General features: G+C 48.4%; 1 long non-coding RNA gene across 1 annotated transcript; it reads left to right on the top strand.

Moving 5' to 3' along the window:
• The first annotated feature begins 5,652 nt into the window (after nucleotides 1-5,652).
• Nucleotides 5,653-12,184, top strand: LOC134477397 (uncharacterized). The gene is made up of 2 exons (XR_010049455.1): nucleotides 5,653-6,145; nucleotides 11,195-12,184. It is a non-coding gene; the product is annotated as an uncharacterized LOC134477397 (long non-coding RNA).
• The last annotated feature ends 1,142 nt before the right edge of the window (nucleotides 12,185-13,326 follow it).

Genomic DNA, 13,326 nt, shown 5'->3' with positions numbered 1-13,326 from the left:
GCAGGGGTTGGGGAGAGAAATGAAGCCCTCAGGCCATGCCCCCCCAGACTGCCTCCTCCTACCAGACCCCAGCTCCTGAGAGCGGTCACCTCCAAAAGCCCTGCCTAGGAGTACATGAAGCTTTTGGGGGACACCTAGCCAGAAACTATAACAGTCAGCACAGTACAGGATGCTTAACAGATACCTGTTTAAAACAATGATATAAGGACTCCCCACACATTAACTCACTGGCTCTACCAACAGTTAACAGCTGTTAGAAGAGAGAATTGGGGTGTGAGAGGTTTGTATGAATTTCAAAAGGACAGAGTGACAAGTTACAGAGTTTTGAAATCAGGCAGTCTGGCTGCAGCATTCCAATCTGTAACCTCTGCGCCATCTCCGTATATATGCACAAGCATATACGGACGCCGCCCTGGATGTTCTGAAGAGCACAAGAATGAGAAGGGGAGAGAAGAAAGAATGTACACAAGATGCATAAAATACCAGCAGAGAACTATGTGTGTAATATAAGGCTTTCTCGCTTTATTTCAAACAAACAGTAACAAAATCTTTCTGTTTGGTGAGATGGGATTCTTTCACAGAGAAATATTTCAGGACAAAAATTCCAGCGTTCCAGTGTTTGTGACTCAGTTACACAGTGGCAGTTCATGTTTATGTTAAAAATGAAAAACAAAGCCAACAAGTTATTCTGGGCACTACACCAGGTTTGAAAAGGCTGCATTTCTGTTTTTCAAATATTTTTCTGTAACTCCTAACCTCTCCATCGGACCAGTCCTCTGACATTTCTTAAGAATTCCCCTGCAGGATCTATGTTCTTCTGTCTTCAAAAGAAAAAAACAAAGAGGAAAAAATTGCGACTGTCTGGGATGTAGGCCTATAGAGAATTAAAAAGGAGTCTAAACTCATCATCCCCCCCAAATTAAGTTCAAGTTTAAGGAAAATATTGTATAAACACCCTGTACAACAGAAATAGTTATCAATTAAGTGGGATCTTCAGCTTCAAAAATGAGTTACTTCTCCATTACAAGAATTCTGAATGACGCCTTAAGTAGTTCCATTATAAGCTTGCTGGAGATAGATAGTCAGAGGCAGAGAGAACAAAAAGCTACTTTGCATATCCAGCTGGAGAAACGCTGCTGTTGGTAAAATCTGCCAGGCTTTGGACTCTAAAATGAATCGAGGATAACCCAACACACAGTTTAGAGACCGGAGAAAGCGTTGTCCGACATGGAACGGCGACGACTTCCTGATGCCAATCCAGGATGTTCTTGGTTCTTCCAATTCTATAGAATTTTTATAGCAAATAACAGAATAATCTCGCCGTGCACTTTCCTTATGGCAGCTGGTGAAACAGTAGCCCCAGTACACAATCCCGATAAGTGAAAAAATGTGAATCAACTTGACTTCGCCAAATTAGGTCAGAAACTACCAGGACAGTAAATATTAGAATAGTCTGTAGAGGAAATTTGTAGAATTTCACTCTTGCAGAAGTATTTAAAATTGGAATTGAGTTGGATAATCATCTTTAAAACCTCTGAGTAGAGCAAGCCATTAAAAGTATGTTCACTGGGCTGGGAATTTAGCTCAGTGGCATAAGAACCTGCCTTGCAAGCAGGCAGTCATGAGTTCGATCTCCAGTACCAATTAAAAAAAAAAGTATATTCACTAAAAGTTAGCATCGAATTTGGACCTACTTAGGGAAAGGATAGTTTCAAATACCCTAAAGGCTGCTCTTACAGTAACTTTGAATAAATGTTTGATAATTTAAAGGAATACATTTATTTAGTTAGTTTTGTATTTTTGAGACAGGATTTCATTATTCAGTTGAGGCTGGCCTTGAACTCAGTTTGTAGGCTGGCCTCAAACTCACAGCCATTCTCCAGCCTCAGCCTCCCAAGTCCTGGGATTACAGGTGTGCACCACCATGCCAGGCGTGGAATACATTTAAAAATTGGGTGACTGGAGAGACTTAGCATTAAGTTTTAATACAGAATGACAGTGAAAATTAATGATTCGCTTTTCTATTTTAGGAAAGATTTTTTAGGCTGAGAATCACCATATATTTTTGTTTCAAATATATATTTGAATATATATTTGCCAGGTAACTCTTTATTTATGGAGCCCCAAGGTAAATGCTCATCCTTTCTTATATAAATGGTTATAAATTATTTTTTGTTTGTTTTCTATTTTTTTTTTTTTTTGTCTTTTTCGTTTTTATCGGTACCAGGGATCGAACTCACGACTGCCTGCTTGCAAGGCAGGCGCTTATGCCGCTGAGCTAAATCCCCAGCCCCGTTTTCTATTTTTTGAGACAGGGTCTCACAATAGTCCAGGTTGGCCTTGACCTTATCAGTTCTTCATTAATAGAATTCGTTTTGCCATGTGAACAGTTCCCTAATTCTCATTGTCATATCTGCAAAATAACCAGTGACTGTGGCTGGTCCCAGATAGCCCAGGAGTGTGACTGTAAGCCAATCTTGCAAAATTTCAGCAAAGATTAAAATTTCTTCATCGGGAAAGAATGGCTGAAGAAAGAAAACAAAAGGATCCAGACTAAAAACCAAGAAAATGTAAAATGTCCCTAAGAGTGTTAAGCTTGGGCAGTTTGTTTATTAATTCTGATAGCTGAAGAGAAAGTAATTTTTGAGCAGTTACTGTAAAAGGTCGGATGGAAAGCAAATTTCCTCTGTGTCAATAGGTTAACAAAATGTTATGCTTGCTGGCTCAGGATGAAGAGGGCAACCCAGAGCACACTCAGCCTGGTGAGCTCATCAGCAAGCCATTAGGAGGTTTTTCTTGGACAAGAAATGGGGAGCCCATTTGTACCAGTTTTATTACCTTCCAGACACTCATGTGCTGTTCCCAACCCGAGGCTCGGCCACTGGTGAGTACTGATGGGCGATATATGGAATATCTGAGTTCCGGTTTAAAATTGCAGGAGTCCTGGTGGCCTCTGGGTTCCAACAGAAACTAACAAAATATTTCACACAAATGTTACCTTCGTTACCGGCTTCTTTGGGTATGTGTGGATGTGTCCGTTGCCCGTGAACATCCAAGGATCTATGGTACAGACAAATAAATGGTATGCACAAGTACATGTTCCTGCAGATCATTTGTGCAAATCATTCTGGGAAAGAGAGAGATAGAGAGACAGAGATGACAGACACAGAGACAGAAAGAGAAAAGGAAAGACAGACCGGCAGATTGCCCCCAAGTAGACTTCAAGCTTCCTGAGTACAGAAATTATCCAAGTTCCCAGCAGTGTCTGACACGCTGTGTGCAGAACATTTGTGAAAGTATTTTTCTCTGAACTGTTGAGAGAGTCACAGGTACTTTAGAATAAATTTATCAGCTAAAAGTGATGTAAGTCAACAGGCATGTCATTATGTTGTCTCAATTTTGTTCATTTATTCTCGTTTTTCTGCTCCAAGCAATGAGTAAGAATTGATTGGCAGAGAACTCACAGAGCCTGGGTCCTGGTCTGGCACTAAAAATTAAAAAGAAGAAAAACAGAACGGTGAGAAGAGAGGAAGGAGAGGAGAGGAGAGAAACATGGAGTAATACAAAGATTCCACAAGCAAGAGAAGATGTTGTTTAGTGATTAATAATAGAAATGCAATCATTTGCATAAAATATTTATACCAAAGAGTAATATTCAACAAAATTCATGGATTCTGTAAGTACACAAAGACACGTAACTTGACAGCAGTGACGTACGTGAGACAAGACACTAAAAACATTAAAGGTTACAATGAAGCAAGTAATGTCATGTAGTCATTTTATATATCAGCAGAAACCAAAATAGCAGTAACACTGTACAGGAAAAGCATGCACAGGAGGGTAAATAAGTTGAGAAAATTGCCTGCATTTAGAAGTAAAATGATCTAAAAAGCATGAAAATGATAGAACAGACTGTTTTTAAAAGAATGATCAGGATAAATGGAAATATTCAACAAAAGATAATAAAACAATAATTTTATTTAACTGGAGAAAACCACAAAACCATTAGCTAGAAAGGTTTTACTCTATACCACACAAAATCAATTTTCAAAATTTCTCACTCCAAGACATCCTAGTGTTATTTTTAAATTTCACCTTTAAAAAAGAGCAAAATCTAAATCATTCAGTTAAATTTAAGTTTCCCTACAATTTCCAAATGTAGGGATGGCAAAGTAACTTATTTACACTCACTCTCATGTTTAAAATAATTACCTACACAGTGAGTATGCAATGCAAAATCTAACACTAGAAGAAAGGAAACATCCAGGAACATAAACAGCCCAGAAAGCTGCTGTCTCACCGAGGGTGTTTGCTCACCCAGACAAAACCTAGCTGCAACTTCAAGGGCATCCAGGGCACCAGCCCCTCAGACCAAGATGGGCACCCCAAGGTACCGACTAGAGATAAGCACATCAAAATACAGCCCCGAGGAGAGCAGATGCCCTCTGCTGACCTTGATCCCGAGCAGGGCAGACTGGCGCTTGTGGGATTTAAAAAACAACCAATCCGTGTAATCTGTGCACGGATTTTCAGTCCCGTTTCACACTAGTGGGGGTGGCCCGGAAACCTCAGGCTATCAATGTAGTTAAAATGGCTCTGAGATGCTCATGCTTTCTGAAGACTTGGTGGAAGCAAACGCATACACCAACCAGGAAAGCAACTCGCCCAAAGCCTAGGGGACCCCATCCGTCATTTTTCAATAAAAACTGCATAAGTACTGCAGAAGTCGGAAAAAACCCAAAAGAAAATAGTGTCATAACTGAGAACAGAAACACAAATAGCCAGCAAAAAGAGATCACAAAGATTCCAGAATAATCAGGGCACCGTCAGTCTGCACACAGCTTCAGGGTCCCCAGCTAAAGCTGCAGCGCACACGTTGGTGGTGTTGTAGGCTCCAAAGCCACAGCCGGGCCAGGGCTGGAGCGGAGACCGCACCGTGCGCTCGCTGACACCGTCCGCGCTGCCCGAGCGCACGCATGAATAATAATACAACTTTTAATGCATGGGTGGGAACAGTTTGTAAACACGTGGATGCGCCTGTTAAGGCTGCACGGCGTGAGCGCAGCCCCTGCGAAGGTCAGCGGGCAGCCGGGAAAGCGTGCAGGGCTCAGCAGCGTCCGGTGAGGGCCCAGCACGCTTGCACCGCGGTCAGCACCACAGTGCGAACCCCCCACGGCCCAGGCTTCCGCTCCCTTCTGCTCCGCGGGGTGAGGCCCACAGCAGCCTGCGGGTTCCCCCAGACACCCTCGCCCCCGAGGACCTCGGTCCTGGTCCGCACCCCAGGAAGAGGCCCTCGATCGGCAGGAGCCACGCGTGCCCTGCCTCTTGCACCCCACACTGAGAGCGCACGGGGTTCTCCCCACACCCCGTGTCCAGGCCACGTGCAGAACAGGACGCTGCCAACAGCGTGGCCCCAGGTTCTCGGCCCTCAGGCTGGGCACATCAGCTGCCCGGGGCAGGCCCCTCTGAGGTCCTGCACCTCCCCGGCTGTCACCATGAGGAGCGGGGGACCCGTGGTGATTTCACCAGTGACTGTGACCTCGCTCCTCTCAGCCCTGGGGGATTTTCTTCTTTCTTGTCTGTTTTTTTTTTAAAGAAGGAGGAGAAGGAGAAGGAGAAGGAAGGAGAAAAAGAAGAGGAGGAGGCTGTTGGGAGCCGCAGCCCCGAGCCCGGTCGCCTCACTTGGCGGACGTGAGGCCTGTAGTAAAGAGTAAAGCCTGAGGTAGATTACCCCTCCCATCGAGCACCTTAGTTTCCTGCTTACCGCGTAAGCAACCCGCTCAACAATATAGTCTGCCTGGCAACTGATGATGTTAGCCAATCAGCTTGCCTTGCTCACTTTAACATGATTGGACACTGTATCCGTATATATACTGGTGCCACCCCTGGGGGGGAAGAAGAAGCCCGGAAGTAGAAGCCCAGAAGGAGCCGCGGGGAGCGGACCAAAGGAGGCTTCGGCTGGGAGCGATCCCAGGGCAGGCTGTACGGAGAAGAAAAATAAAAGAAAAGGTTGTCCACTGCCAGACTTTGTCGTGTGTCCTTCCTGCCGGCCAGGAGCGACATCGACATTTGGAGGCCCGCACGGGGACTGATCACCCCCGAGACGTGACAGCGGACAACGCTCCAGTACAGAGCTGCGAGACAGGTGAGTTGGGGATAAGCCTGGGCTCTGGGTGGCGCGCACCTACAGGGCTTTTAGACTCCCCTCAGGCTCACGCGTAAGTGGCGGATTCCTTGGGCCTCACGCGGTGAGTAACATATTAAAAAATGGGAAACATGCTAGGTAGTAACATTAAGAGCGAGGGTGGTTGTGGAGAAAGCTCTCAAGAGCTTACAAAAGTACGCAGGGTATTTGAGCAGGCCCAGTCAGGGAGCTCCTGAGAGGGGCCCGTCAAGGGGAACAAAGATGCTAGGGAGAAGGACGGGGCTCTAGCCTCGGAGTCGTCTGACTCCGAGGACGAGGGAAAGTTGAATGGCAAGGAGGCCAAAGAGACCAGCTGTCAGGAGCCTAAGTCACTCGATAAGGAGTCGCAGGGTTCTTTCCCAGCGTTGCGCCGTGAATTGCGCTCCGCTCAACTTGGTCTGCGGAGGAGTGGGGAGCTCCTGAGCGCTCCCCGGCGCGAGAGGGAGGCGAAGCCTTCCGCCCCACCTTGGGGGCTGTTCCCGGAAGCGATCCCTCGCCACGAGGCGGCCGCCCGGGAGCTCCCTTCCCCTTCGCCAGAACAGGAAGTGATGCACGGGCCCCCATTTTCCGCCCAATCACGGCCGCCGTCTTATGCTCCGCCGCCGGCGGGTCGGTATTTTTACAGGCGGCTTTGTCTCATGAGGTACATCCACCACCTGGGATAGATAGTGGCCCCTACGGGATATTTCCTGTACAAGTAGCTATGGGCCAGGGACGTAATGCATGGGAGCCTTTTGAGATAAAGCAGATTAGAGAACTTAAAAATGCAGTTACAACCTTTGGGCCGACTGCGCCTTACACCATTGCCATGCTGGAGAACCTGTCTTCTGGGCCCCTCACCCCCGCGGACTGGATTCAGCTGGCAAAGGCGTGTCTGCCCTCGGGTAGTTACCTGGATTGGCGAGCCTGGTACGCAGAGTTCTCTGCAGAGCAGGCTGAGAGAAACGCCAGTTGGGGAAACCGGGGGTGGAACAAGGAAATGCTTATGGGAGAAGGTCGGCACGCTGATGATCAGACTCAGTTCCCCGGCGCTGTCTATGAACAAATCAACGCCATAGGGCTCCGCGCCTGGAAGCAGGTAAGTGGTGCCGGAACAGCCTCCTTGTGTCTTTCAAAAATAATTCAGGGTACCACAGAGCCATTTGTTGACTTTGTGGCCCGAATGCAAGATGCTGCCGATAAGATATTTTCTGATCCGGGAGTGGCTCGACCGCTGGTAAGGCAGCTGATTTTTGAGCAATGTACAAAGGAGTGCAAGGCAGCGATAGCTCCTCATAAGAACAAGGACCTCAACGCCTGGATTAGGATATGCAGAGAGATAGGGGGGCCGCTCTCCAACTCGGGAGTGGCTGCTCTCCTGGCCGCAGCTGTACAGCAGAGGGGACCTCGCGGGTTAGAAGGGGAATGTAAGGCTAAAGGGTGTTTTGCCTGCGGGGAGCCAGGACACATTAAACGTCATTGCCCAAACAATGCAGATGCTAGGCCTCGCCCTAGGAATGAAGAACCATATGTTTGTGGGCGATGCAAGAGGGGATCACACAAAGCTGAGGAGTGTAGGTCGGTCTTTGATGCTCAGGGCAACCGTATTTGTGGACGAGATGCTAGAGGGCCAAAAAACGGCCAGAGGGGGCCCCCTTCACAGGCGGGCCCCCACCCCAGAGACAGGACAGCTCAGGATGGCAGCCTTCAACAAGGGCCACCCCTGGGTCAGCAGGTGTGGACCTCAGTGTCGCCTCCAGACTTATATTAGTGCCTGATATGGGTGTTCAAGTGGTTGAAACCACCTTTAAGGGACCGTTACCCGAAAATTCCGTGGGTCTGGTGATCGGGAGATCCTCCACGGCCCTTCGGGGTCTCATAGTAGTCCCGGGGGTCATAGACTCAGACTACACAGGACACATTAAAATTATGGTTCAATCTCTTGTGGGTACTATGGTAATCAATAAAGGAGACAAGATAGCGCAGCTTTTGCTGCTCCCCAGTCTCCACAGGAGATTTCCCTCAAAGCAGAAAATTAGAGGAAGTCAAGGTTTCGGTTCCTCAGGGGAAGTCTTCGAGGGACTCCATATAATACTTGATAAAAGGCCCATGCTCTCACTTAAGGTCAACGGCAAGAGTATAACAGGGCTCCTAGACACAGGAGCTGACCGTTCCATTATCTCTAGAAAGGATTGGCCCTCCAACTGGCCCACCAACACTGCAGATAACACGCTGCAGGGCCTGGGGATGGTGTCAGCTCCTCAGGTTAGTGCTTCAACCCTGCTCTGGTGCGATGAGGAGGGTCATCAGGGCCATTTCCAACCATTTGTGTTGCAGTTGCCAGTGTCTCTATGGGGAAGGGACATCCTCACTCAGATGGATGTCACGCTTACGTCAAACTGCTCCCCCCAGGCTAAGGATATACTCAGGAACCAGGGATATACCCCCGGCAAAGGCTTGGGCAATGCCCTACAGGGTCGGACATCCCCAATACCAGTAGAGAACAAAAAAGGTAGGCAAGGGCTGGGTTTTTCTTAGGGGCCGCTGAAGAAGCTCTCCTACCCACTTTGATCAAAATCACCTGGAGGTCAAATGATCCGGTTTGGGTACCTCAGTGGCCCCTGCCTAAGGAGAAGCTATTAGCCTTGTCAGAAATAGTCAGTACACAACTTAGATTAGGACACATTAAGCCGTCAACCTCCCCATGGAACACCCCCATTTTTATAATTAAGAAAAGGTCTGGCAAGTGGAGGCTGCTCCATGATCTAAGGGCGGTCAACGCGCAGATGCAGTCCCTGGGGGCGGTCCAGAGGGGGCTGCCAGCTCTCTCAGCCATCCCTCAGTCTTGGCCAGTTTATGTTATAGATCTTAGAGACTGTTTCTTCTCAATCCCCCTGCATCCAGAGGACACTCATAGGTTCGCCTTTACTTTACCCACCATTAACCAAGAAAGCTCTGATCTCAGATACGAGTGGATAACGCTGCCCCAAGGTATGGCCAACAGTCCCACTATGTGTCAGATTTACCTTGATTCCCTACTGGCCCCCCCTACGGAAATCCTTTCCCAAGATAAGATGTGTGCATTATATAGGCGACCTTTTGCTCAGCGGCAGGGACCCAGACATGCTAAATAATATGCTCGGCCAGTTGGTCAAGGCCCTGAGACAAGCTAATCTGCATGTTGCCCCCGACAAGATTCAGGGAGGAGAAATGGTGACCTACTTAGGCACAAAAATCTCCCCTATGCTAGTCTCTCCACAGAAGGTCACCATTAGGACGGATGGCGTTAGGACCCTAAATGACATGCAAAAGCTATTGGGAGACATTAATTGGATTAGGCCATATTTACATATACCAAATTCAGATCTCAAACCCCTGTTCGACCTTCTGAAGGGAGACCCAGATATAGCCTCCCACAGGAGGCTCACTCCTGAGGCAAGAGCTGCCTTACAGAGAGTGGAGGAAGCCTTAGGTGGGGCTACCTTACACAGAATTGAACCAGGGCGACCCTTTGATGTCTGTTTGCTACAGACTAGTCTACAGCCCACAGCGGTGATTTGGCAGAAAGGACCATTACTGTGGATACACCCTAAGGTCTCACCTGCAAAAGTCATAGAGCATTACCCGGAGGCAGTCGCTTCATTGGCCCTTGAAGCGCATGATAGAGCTGTCCAACATTTTGGCTCAGGACCACAAGCCATCCGAGTACCCTATACCGCCAGCCAGATCAAGACCCTGGCTGCCTGCATAGATACATGGGCCATTCTGAGATGTGTTTTCCATGGGGATATAAACAATCAATACCCTAAAGACCCTATCTTGTCATTTGTCACTCAGCACCCTATAATTTTTCCAAAGGTTACTGCCTCTGAGCCATTAGTCCCAGCAACTACAATATACACAGATGGCTCCAAGACGGGGATAGGCGCCTATGTGATCCTAGGCAAGCCCCCGGTTACCATACAATTTGAACCTGATCAGCCTCAGGTGGTGGAACTGCAGATCGTTAAAATGATTCTTGAACGGTTCTCAGAAGCCATTAATATTGTCTCCGATTCTAGGTATGTGGTCAATGCTATGCAAGTGCTTGAGACTGCCGGTTTAATTAGATCCACTTCCACAGTGGCTGGGCTGTTCCTGTCTATCCAGACATTGCTTCAGAACAGACACCATAAGGTCTTCACCACCCACATAAGAGCACATACATCCCTGCCAGGGCCTATGGCACAGGGGAATGCGGCTGCTGATACTGCCACTCGCCCGTTATGGATTTTTACCTTACTAACACCAATCGAGCGAGCCCGTGCCTTCCATGATAAGTTTCATGTCAACGCCAGGACACTAGCAAACCATTTCCATGTTTCCAGAGCAGATGCATGAGATATCGTGCGACTATGTGACTCCTGTGCCACATACAAACCTGCCATACCGATGGGAGTAAACCCTCGAGGTTTGATCCCTGGTGATGTTTGGCAGATGGACATCACACATATACAGGAGTTTGGGACTCTTAAATATGTTCATGTTTCCACAGACACCTGTTCTCACGTCATATTTGCAACAGCAGAAACAGGTGAAAAAGTGCCTAATGTGATCAATCATTGCCTGGCGGCTTGGGCCGCATGGGGCAAACCAAAAATATTAAAAACTGATAATGGACCAGCCTATATAGGCAAAGCCTTCAATGAGTTCTGCAAAATGATGGAGGTTCAATTAAAACATGGTATCCCATACAATCCCCAAGGTCAAGGAATAATTGAGAGGGCTCATAGAAGCCTCAAAGAAATTTTACAAAAACAAAAAGGGGGAGTAGGCCAAGGCCTGGCCCCAAAGGCACGATTATCCATGGCACTATTCACACACAATTTTTTAAATTTAAATAATGATAATTGCTCCCCAGCCGTGGAGCACTGCAACCCTTCCCCCAACCATAAAGGGTGGGTGAAGTGGAAAGATGTCCTGACAGGACAATGGATGGGCCCGGATCCAGTGGTCAGCTGGAACCGAGGCGCGGTTTGTGTTTTCCCACAGGAATCGGGACGAGAACCACTGTGGGTACCGGAGAGACTGACACGGGCGACAAAGCCCTCGACTGAAGATCAGACCTGCCCTACCGGAGATCCATCACAGACCAACCAACAAGATGAATAAAAATAGCGGTAGCCCAAAATGGACAAGAAGATCCTCAGGCATATGCATGGCTCGCTCGCCTAGCCTACGACCGAGTCTAGGGGTGGTGAGCTTCCCACACTCCTCCTCTAAAAAATTATGACATAGCTGGGTAGGAGAGTCAATGACGGGTAAGAGCGTACTCCCCCGGTGCGACTCAACCTAAGCCAGGCCCTACCCCATCCTGCACGTAAGCCGCTGGACTGTTAGATGCTGCCCAGGTCTAAATTTCTCTCCGAGGGGATTTCTTTACGGAGAGGAAATGAGTGCAAGCTTGTGTGCATCCAGGTTCCGTCCAGTTTGTGCCTGGCCCTAGAAAAAGGACGAGGGCCTCAGGGCCTTGGCAGACCATGGGACGGCCGACCAGGGTCTAAGCCAAGGACCTACGGTGGGCCTACGCATAGGGCATAAGCCTCTGCACCCAGTCCAGAAAGGGCTACGATGCGCACATTCATAAAAAATAAAAAAGGGGGAGATGTTGGGAGCCGCAGCCCGAGCCCGGTCGCCTCACTTGGCGGACGTGAGGCCTGTAGTAAAGAGTAAAGCCTGAGGTAGATTACCCCTCCCATCGAGCACGTTAGTTTCCTGCTTACCGCGTAAGCAACCCGCTCAACAATATAGTCTGCCTGGCAACTGATGATGTTAGCCAATCAGCTTGCCTTGCTCACTTTAACATGATTGGACACTGTATCCGTATATATACTGGTGCCACCCCTGGGGGGGAAGAAGAAGCCCGGAAGTAGAAGCCCAGAAGGAGCCGCGGGGAGCGGACCAAAGGAGGCTTCGGCTGGGAGCGATCCCAGGGCAGGCTGTACGGAGAAGGAAAATAAAAGAAAAGGTTGTCCACTGCCAGACTTTGTCGTGTGTCCTTCCTGCCGGCCAGGAGCGACATCGACAGGAGGCGGCAGAGGAGGAGGAGCTTCTTCCTGATATTTTTCATAAATATTCTGGCCACATTTTGGACCTTACACCACAGGCTGGTTTCTACCGCAGCACAGCATCCTCCTGTGGGAAGGCTCTCAGGGCCAATGACTTCTGGAAAGCAGAGATTCTAAGAAAAAGGAAGCAGAGTAAAGCTCAGGGTTGCATGCTAACCTACCCTCAGGACACGGAGGACATTTCACGTGGTGGGACCTCGAGGTCAGACGCCAAGTTCAGACCCTGGGTGGCCATTCAGCGTGAGCATGTCCCTTTCCTCACTGGCAAAAGGAAATCAGAGCAGCGCCTGCCCTCTAGGTTCCCTGCAGAGATCTGACGGCTGCCCTGTGCGCTGTGGCTTTATAGCGTGGACCCAGGTCACCCTGTTTTAGCAGCTGGAGTGCCCCTAGTATGACCATCATTATCACCTGCACTGCTGTGGTCACAAAATGCAACTGGTTATCCGCTGCCCATAGCATAGCATGGAAAATATACTCCAACGTTTTCACTGCCAATGGGCCAAGAAAGAACAGAGGTGTGGTAATATCCTAGGAGATTTCAGGAAACAGGTGCACAAAACCAGGCGTGGTGGTGCACGCCTCTCATCCCCGCACTCATGAAGCTGAGGCAGGAAAGTGAGCTCAAGGCCAGCCTGAACTGCATAGTGAGATCCTGTCTCAAAAAGACACAGTGAAAGTTTCCGGTCTCCAAGGGAGATTCCATAGTAGGAATGAGCAAAAAAAAAATTTAATGTGTTCCAGCTCAACTCTCCTCCTCTAAAACTTGATTTGTATTAGAAATTTCCCCTGATGTAGACCAGATCTGTGGTCAACGTGCAATGATAACTTCATTTTCCTGTGGTGTTTTCATAGATAGAAAGAGCTAAAGATTCTGTAAACAACAGCTGAAAGATGAGTGGTTTCTCCACTTCGTCTGGAGGACCCAGAGGGGCTCTGTAGGGGGAAGGTGAGAAGGTCCCCAATGGGGGTGAGGTCCCCAAATCAGCTACCACTCCACTTCCCCCTCACACAGCGCACTCATCTCTACCCCCATGAAAACACACAAGAACTGGAGAG

Source organism: Cavia porcellus, unplaced genomic scaffold (genome assembly GCF_034190915.1).
Source record: "Cavia porcellus strain 051 isolate PalLab524CR breed Dunkin Hartley unplaced genomic scaffold, mCavPor4.1 scaffold_8, whole genome shotgun sequence".
NCBI lineage: Eukaryota > Metazoa > Chordata > Mammalia > Rodentia > Caviidae > Cavia > Cavia porcellus.
Note: the sequence above shows the minus strand (reverse complement) of the source record. Positions and strands in the feature narration are given on the sequence as shown.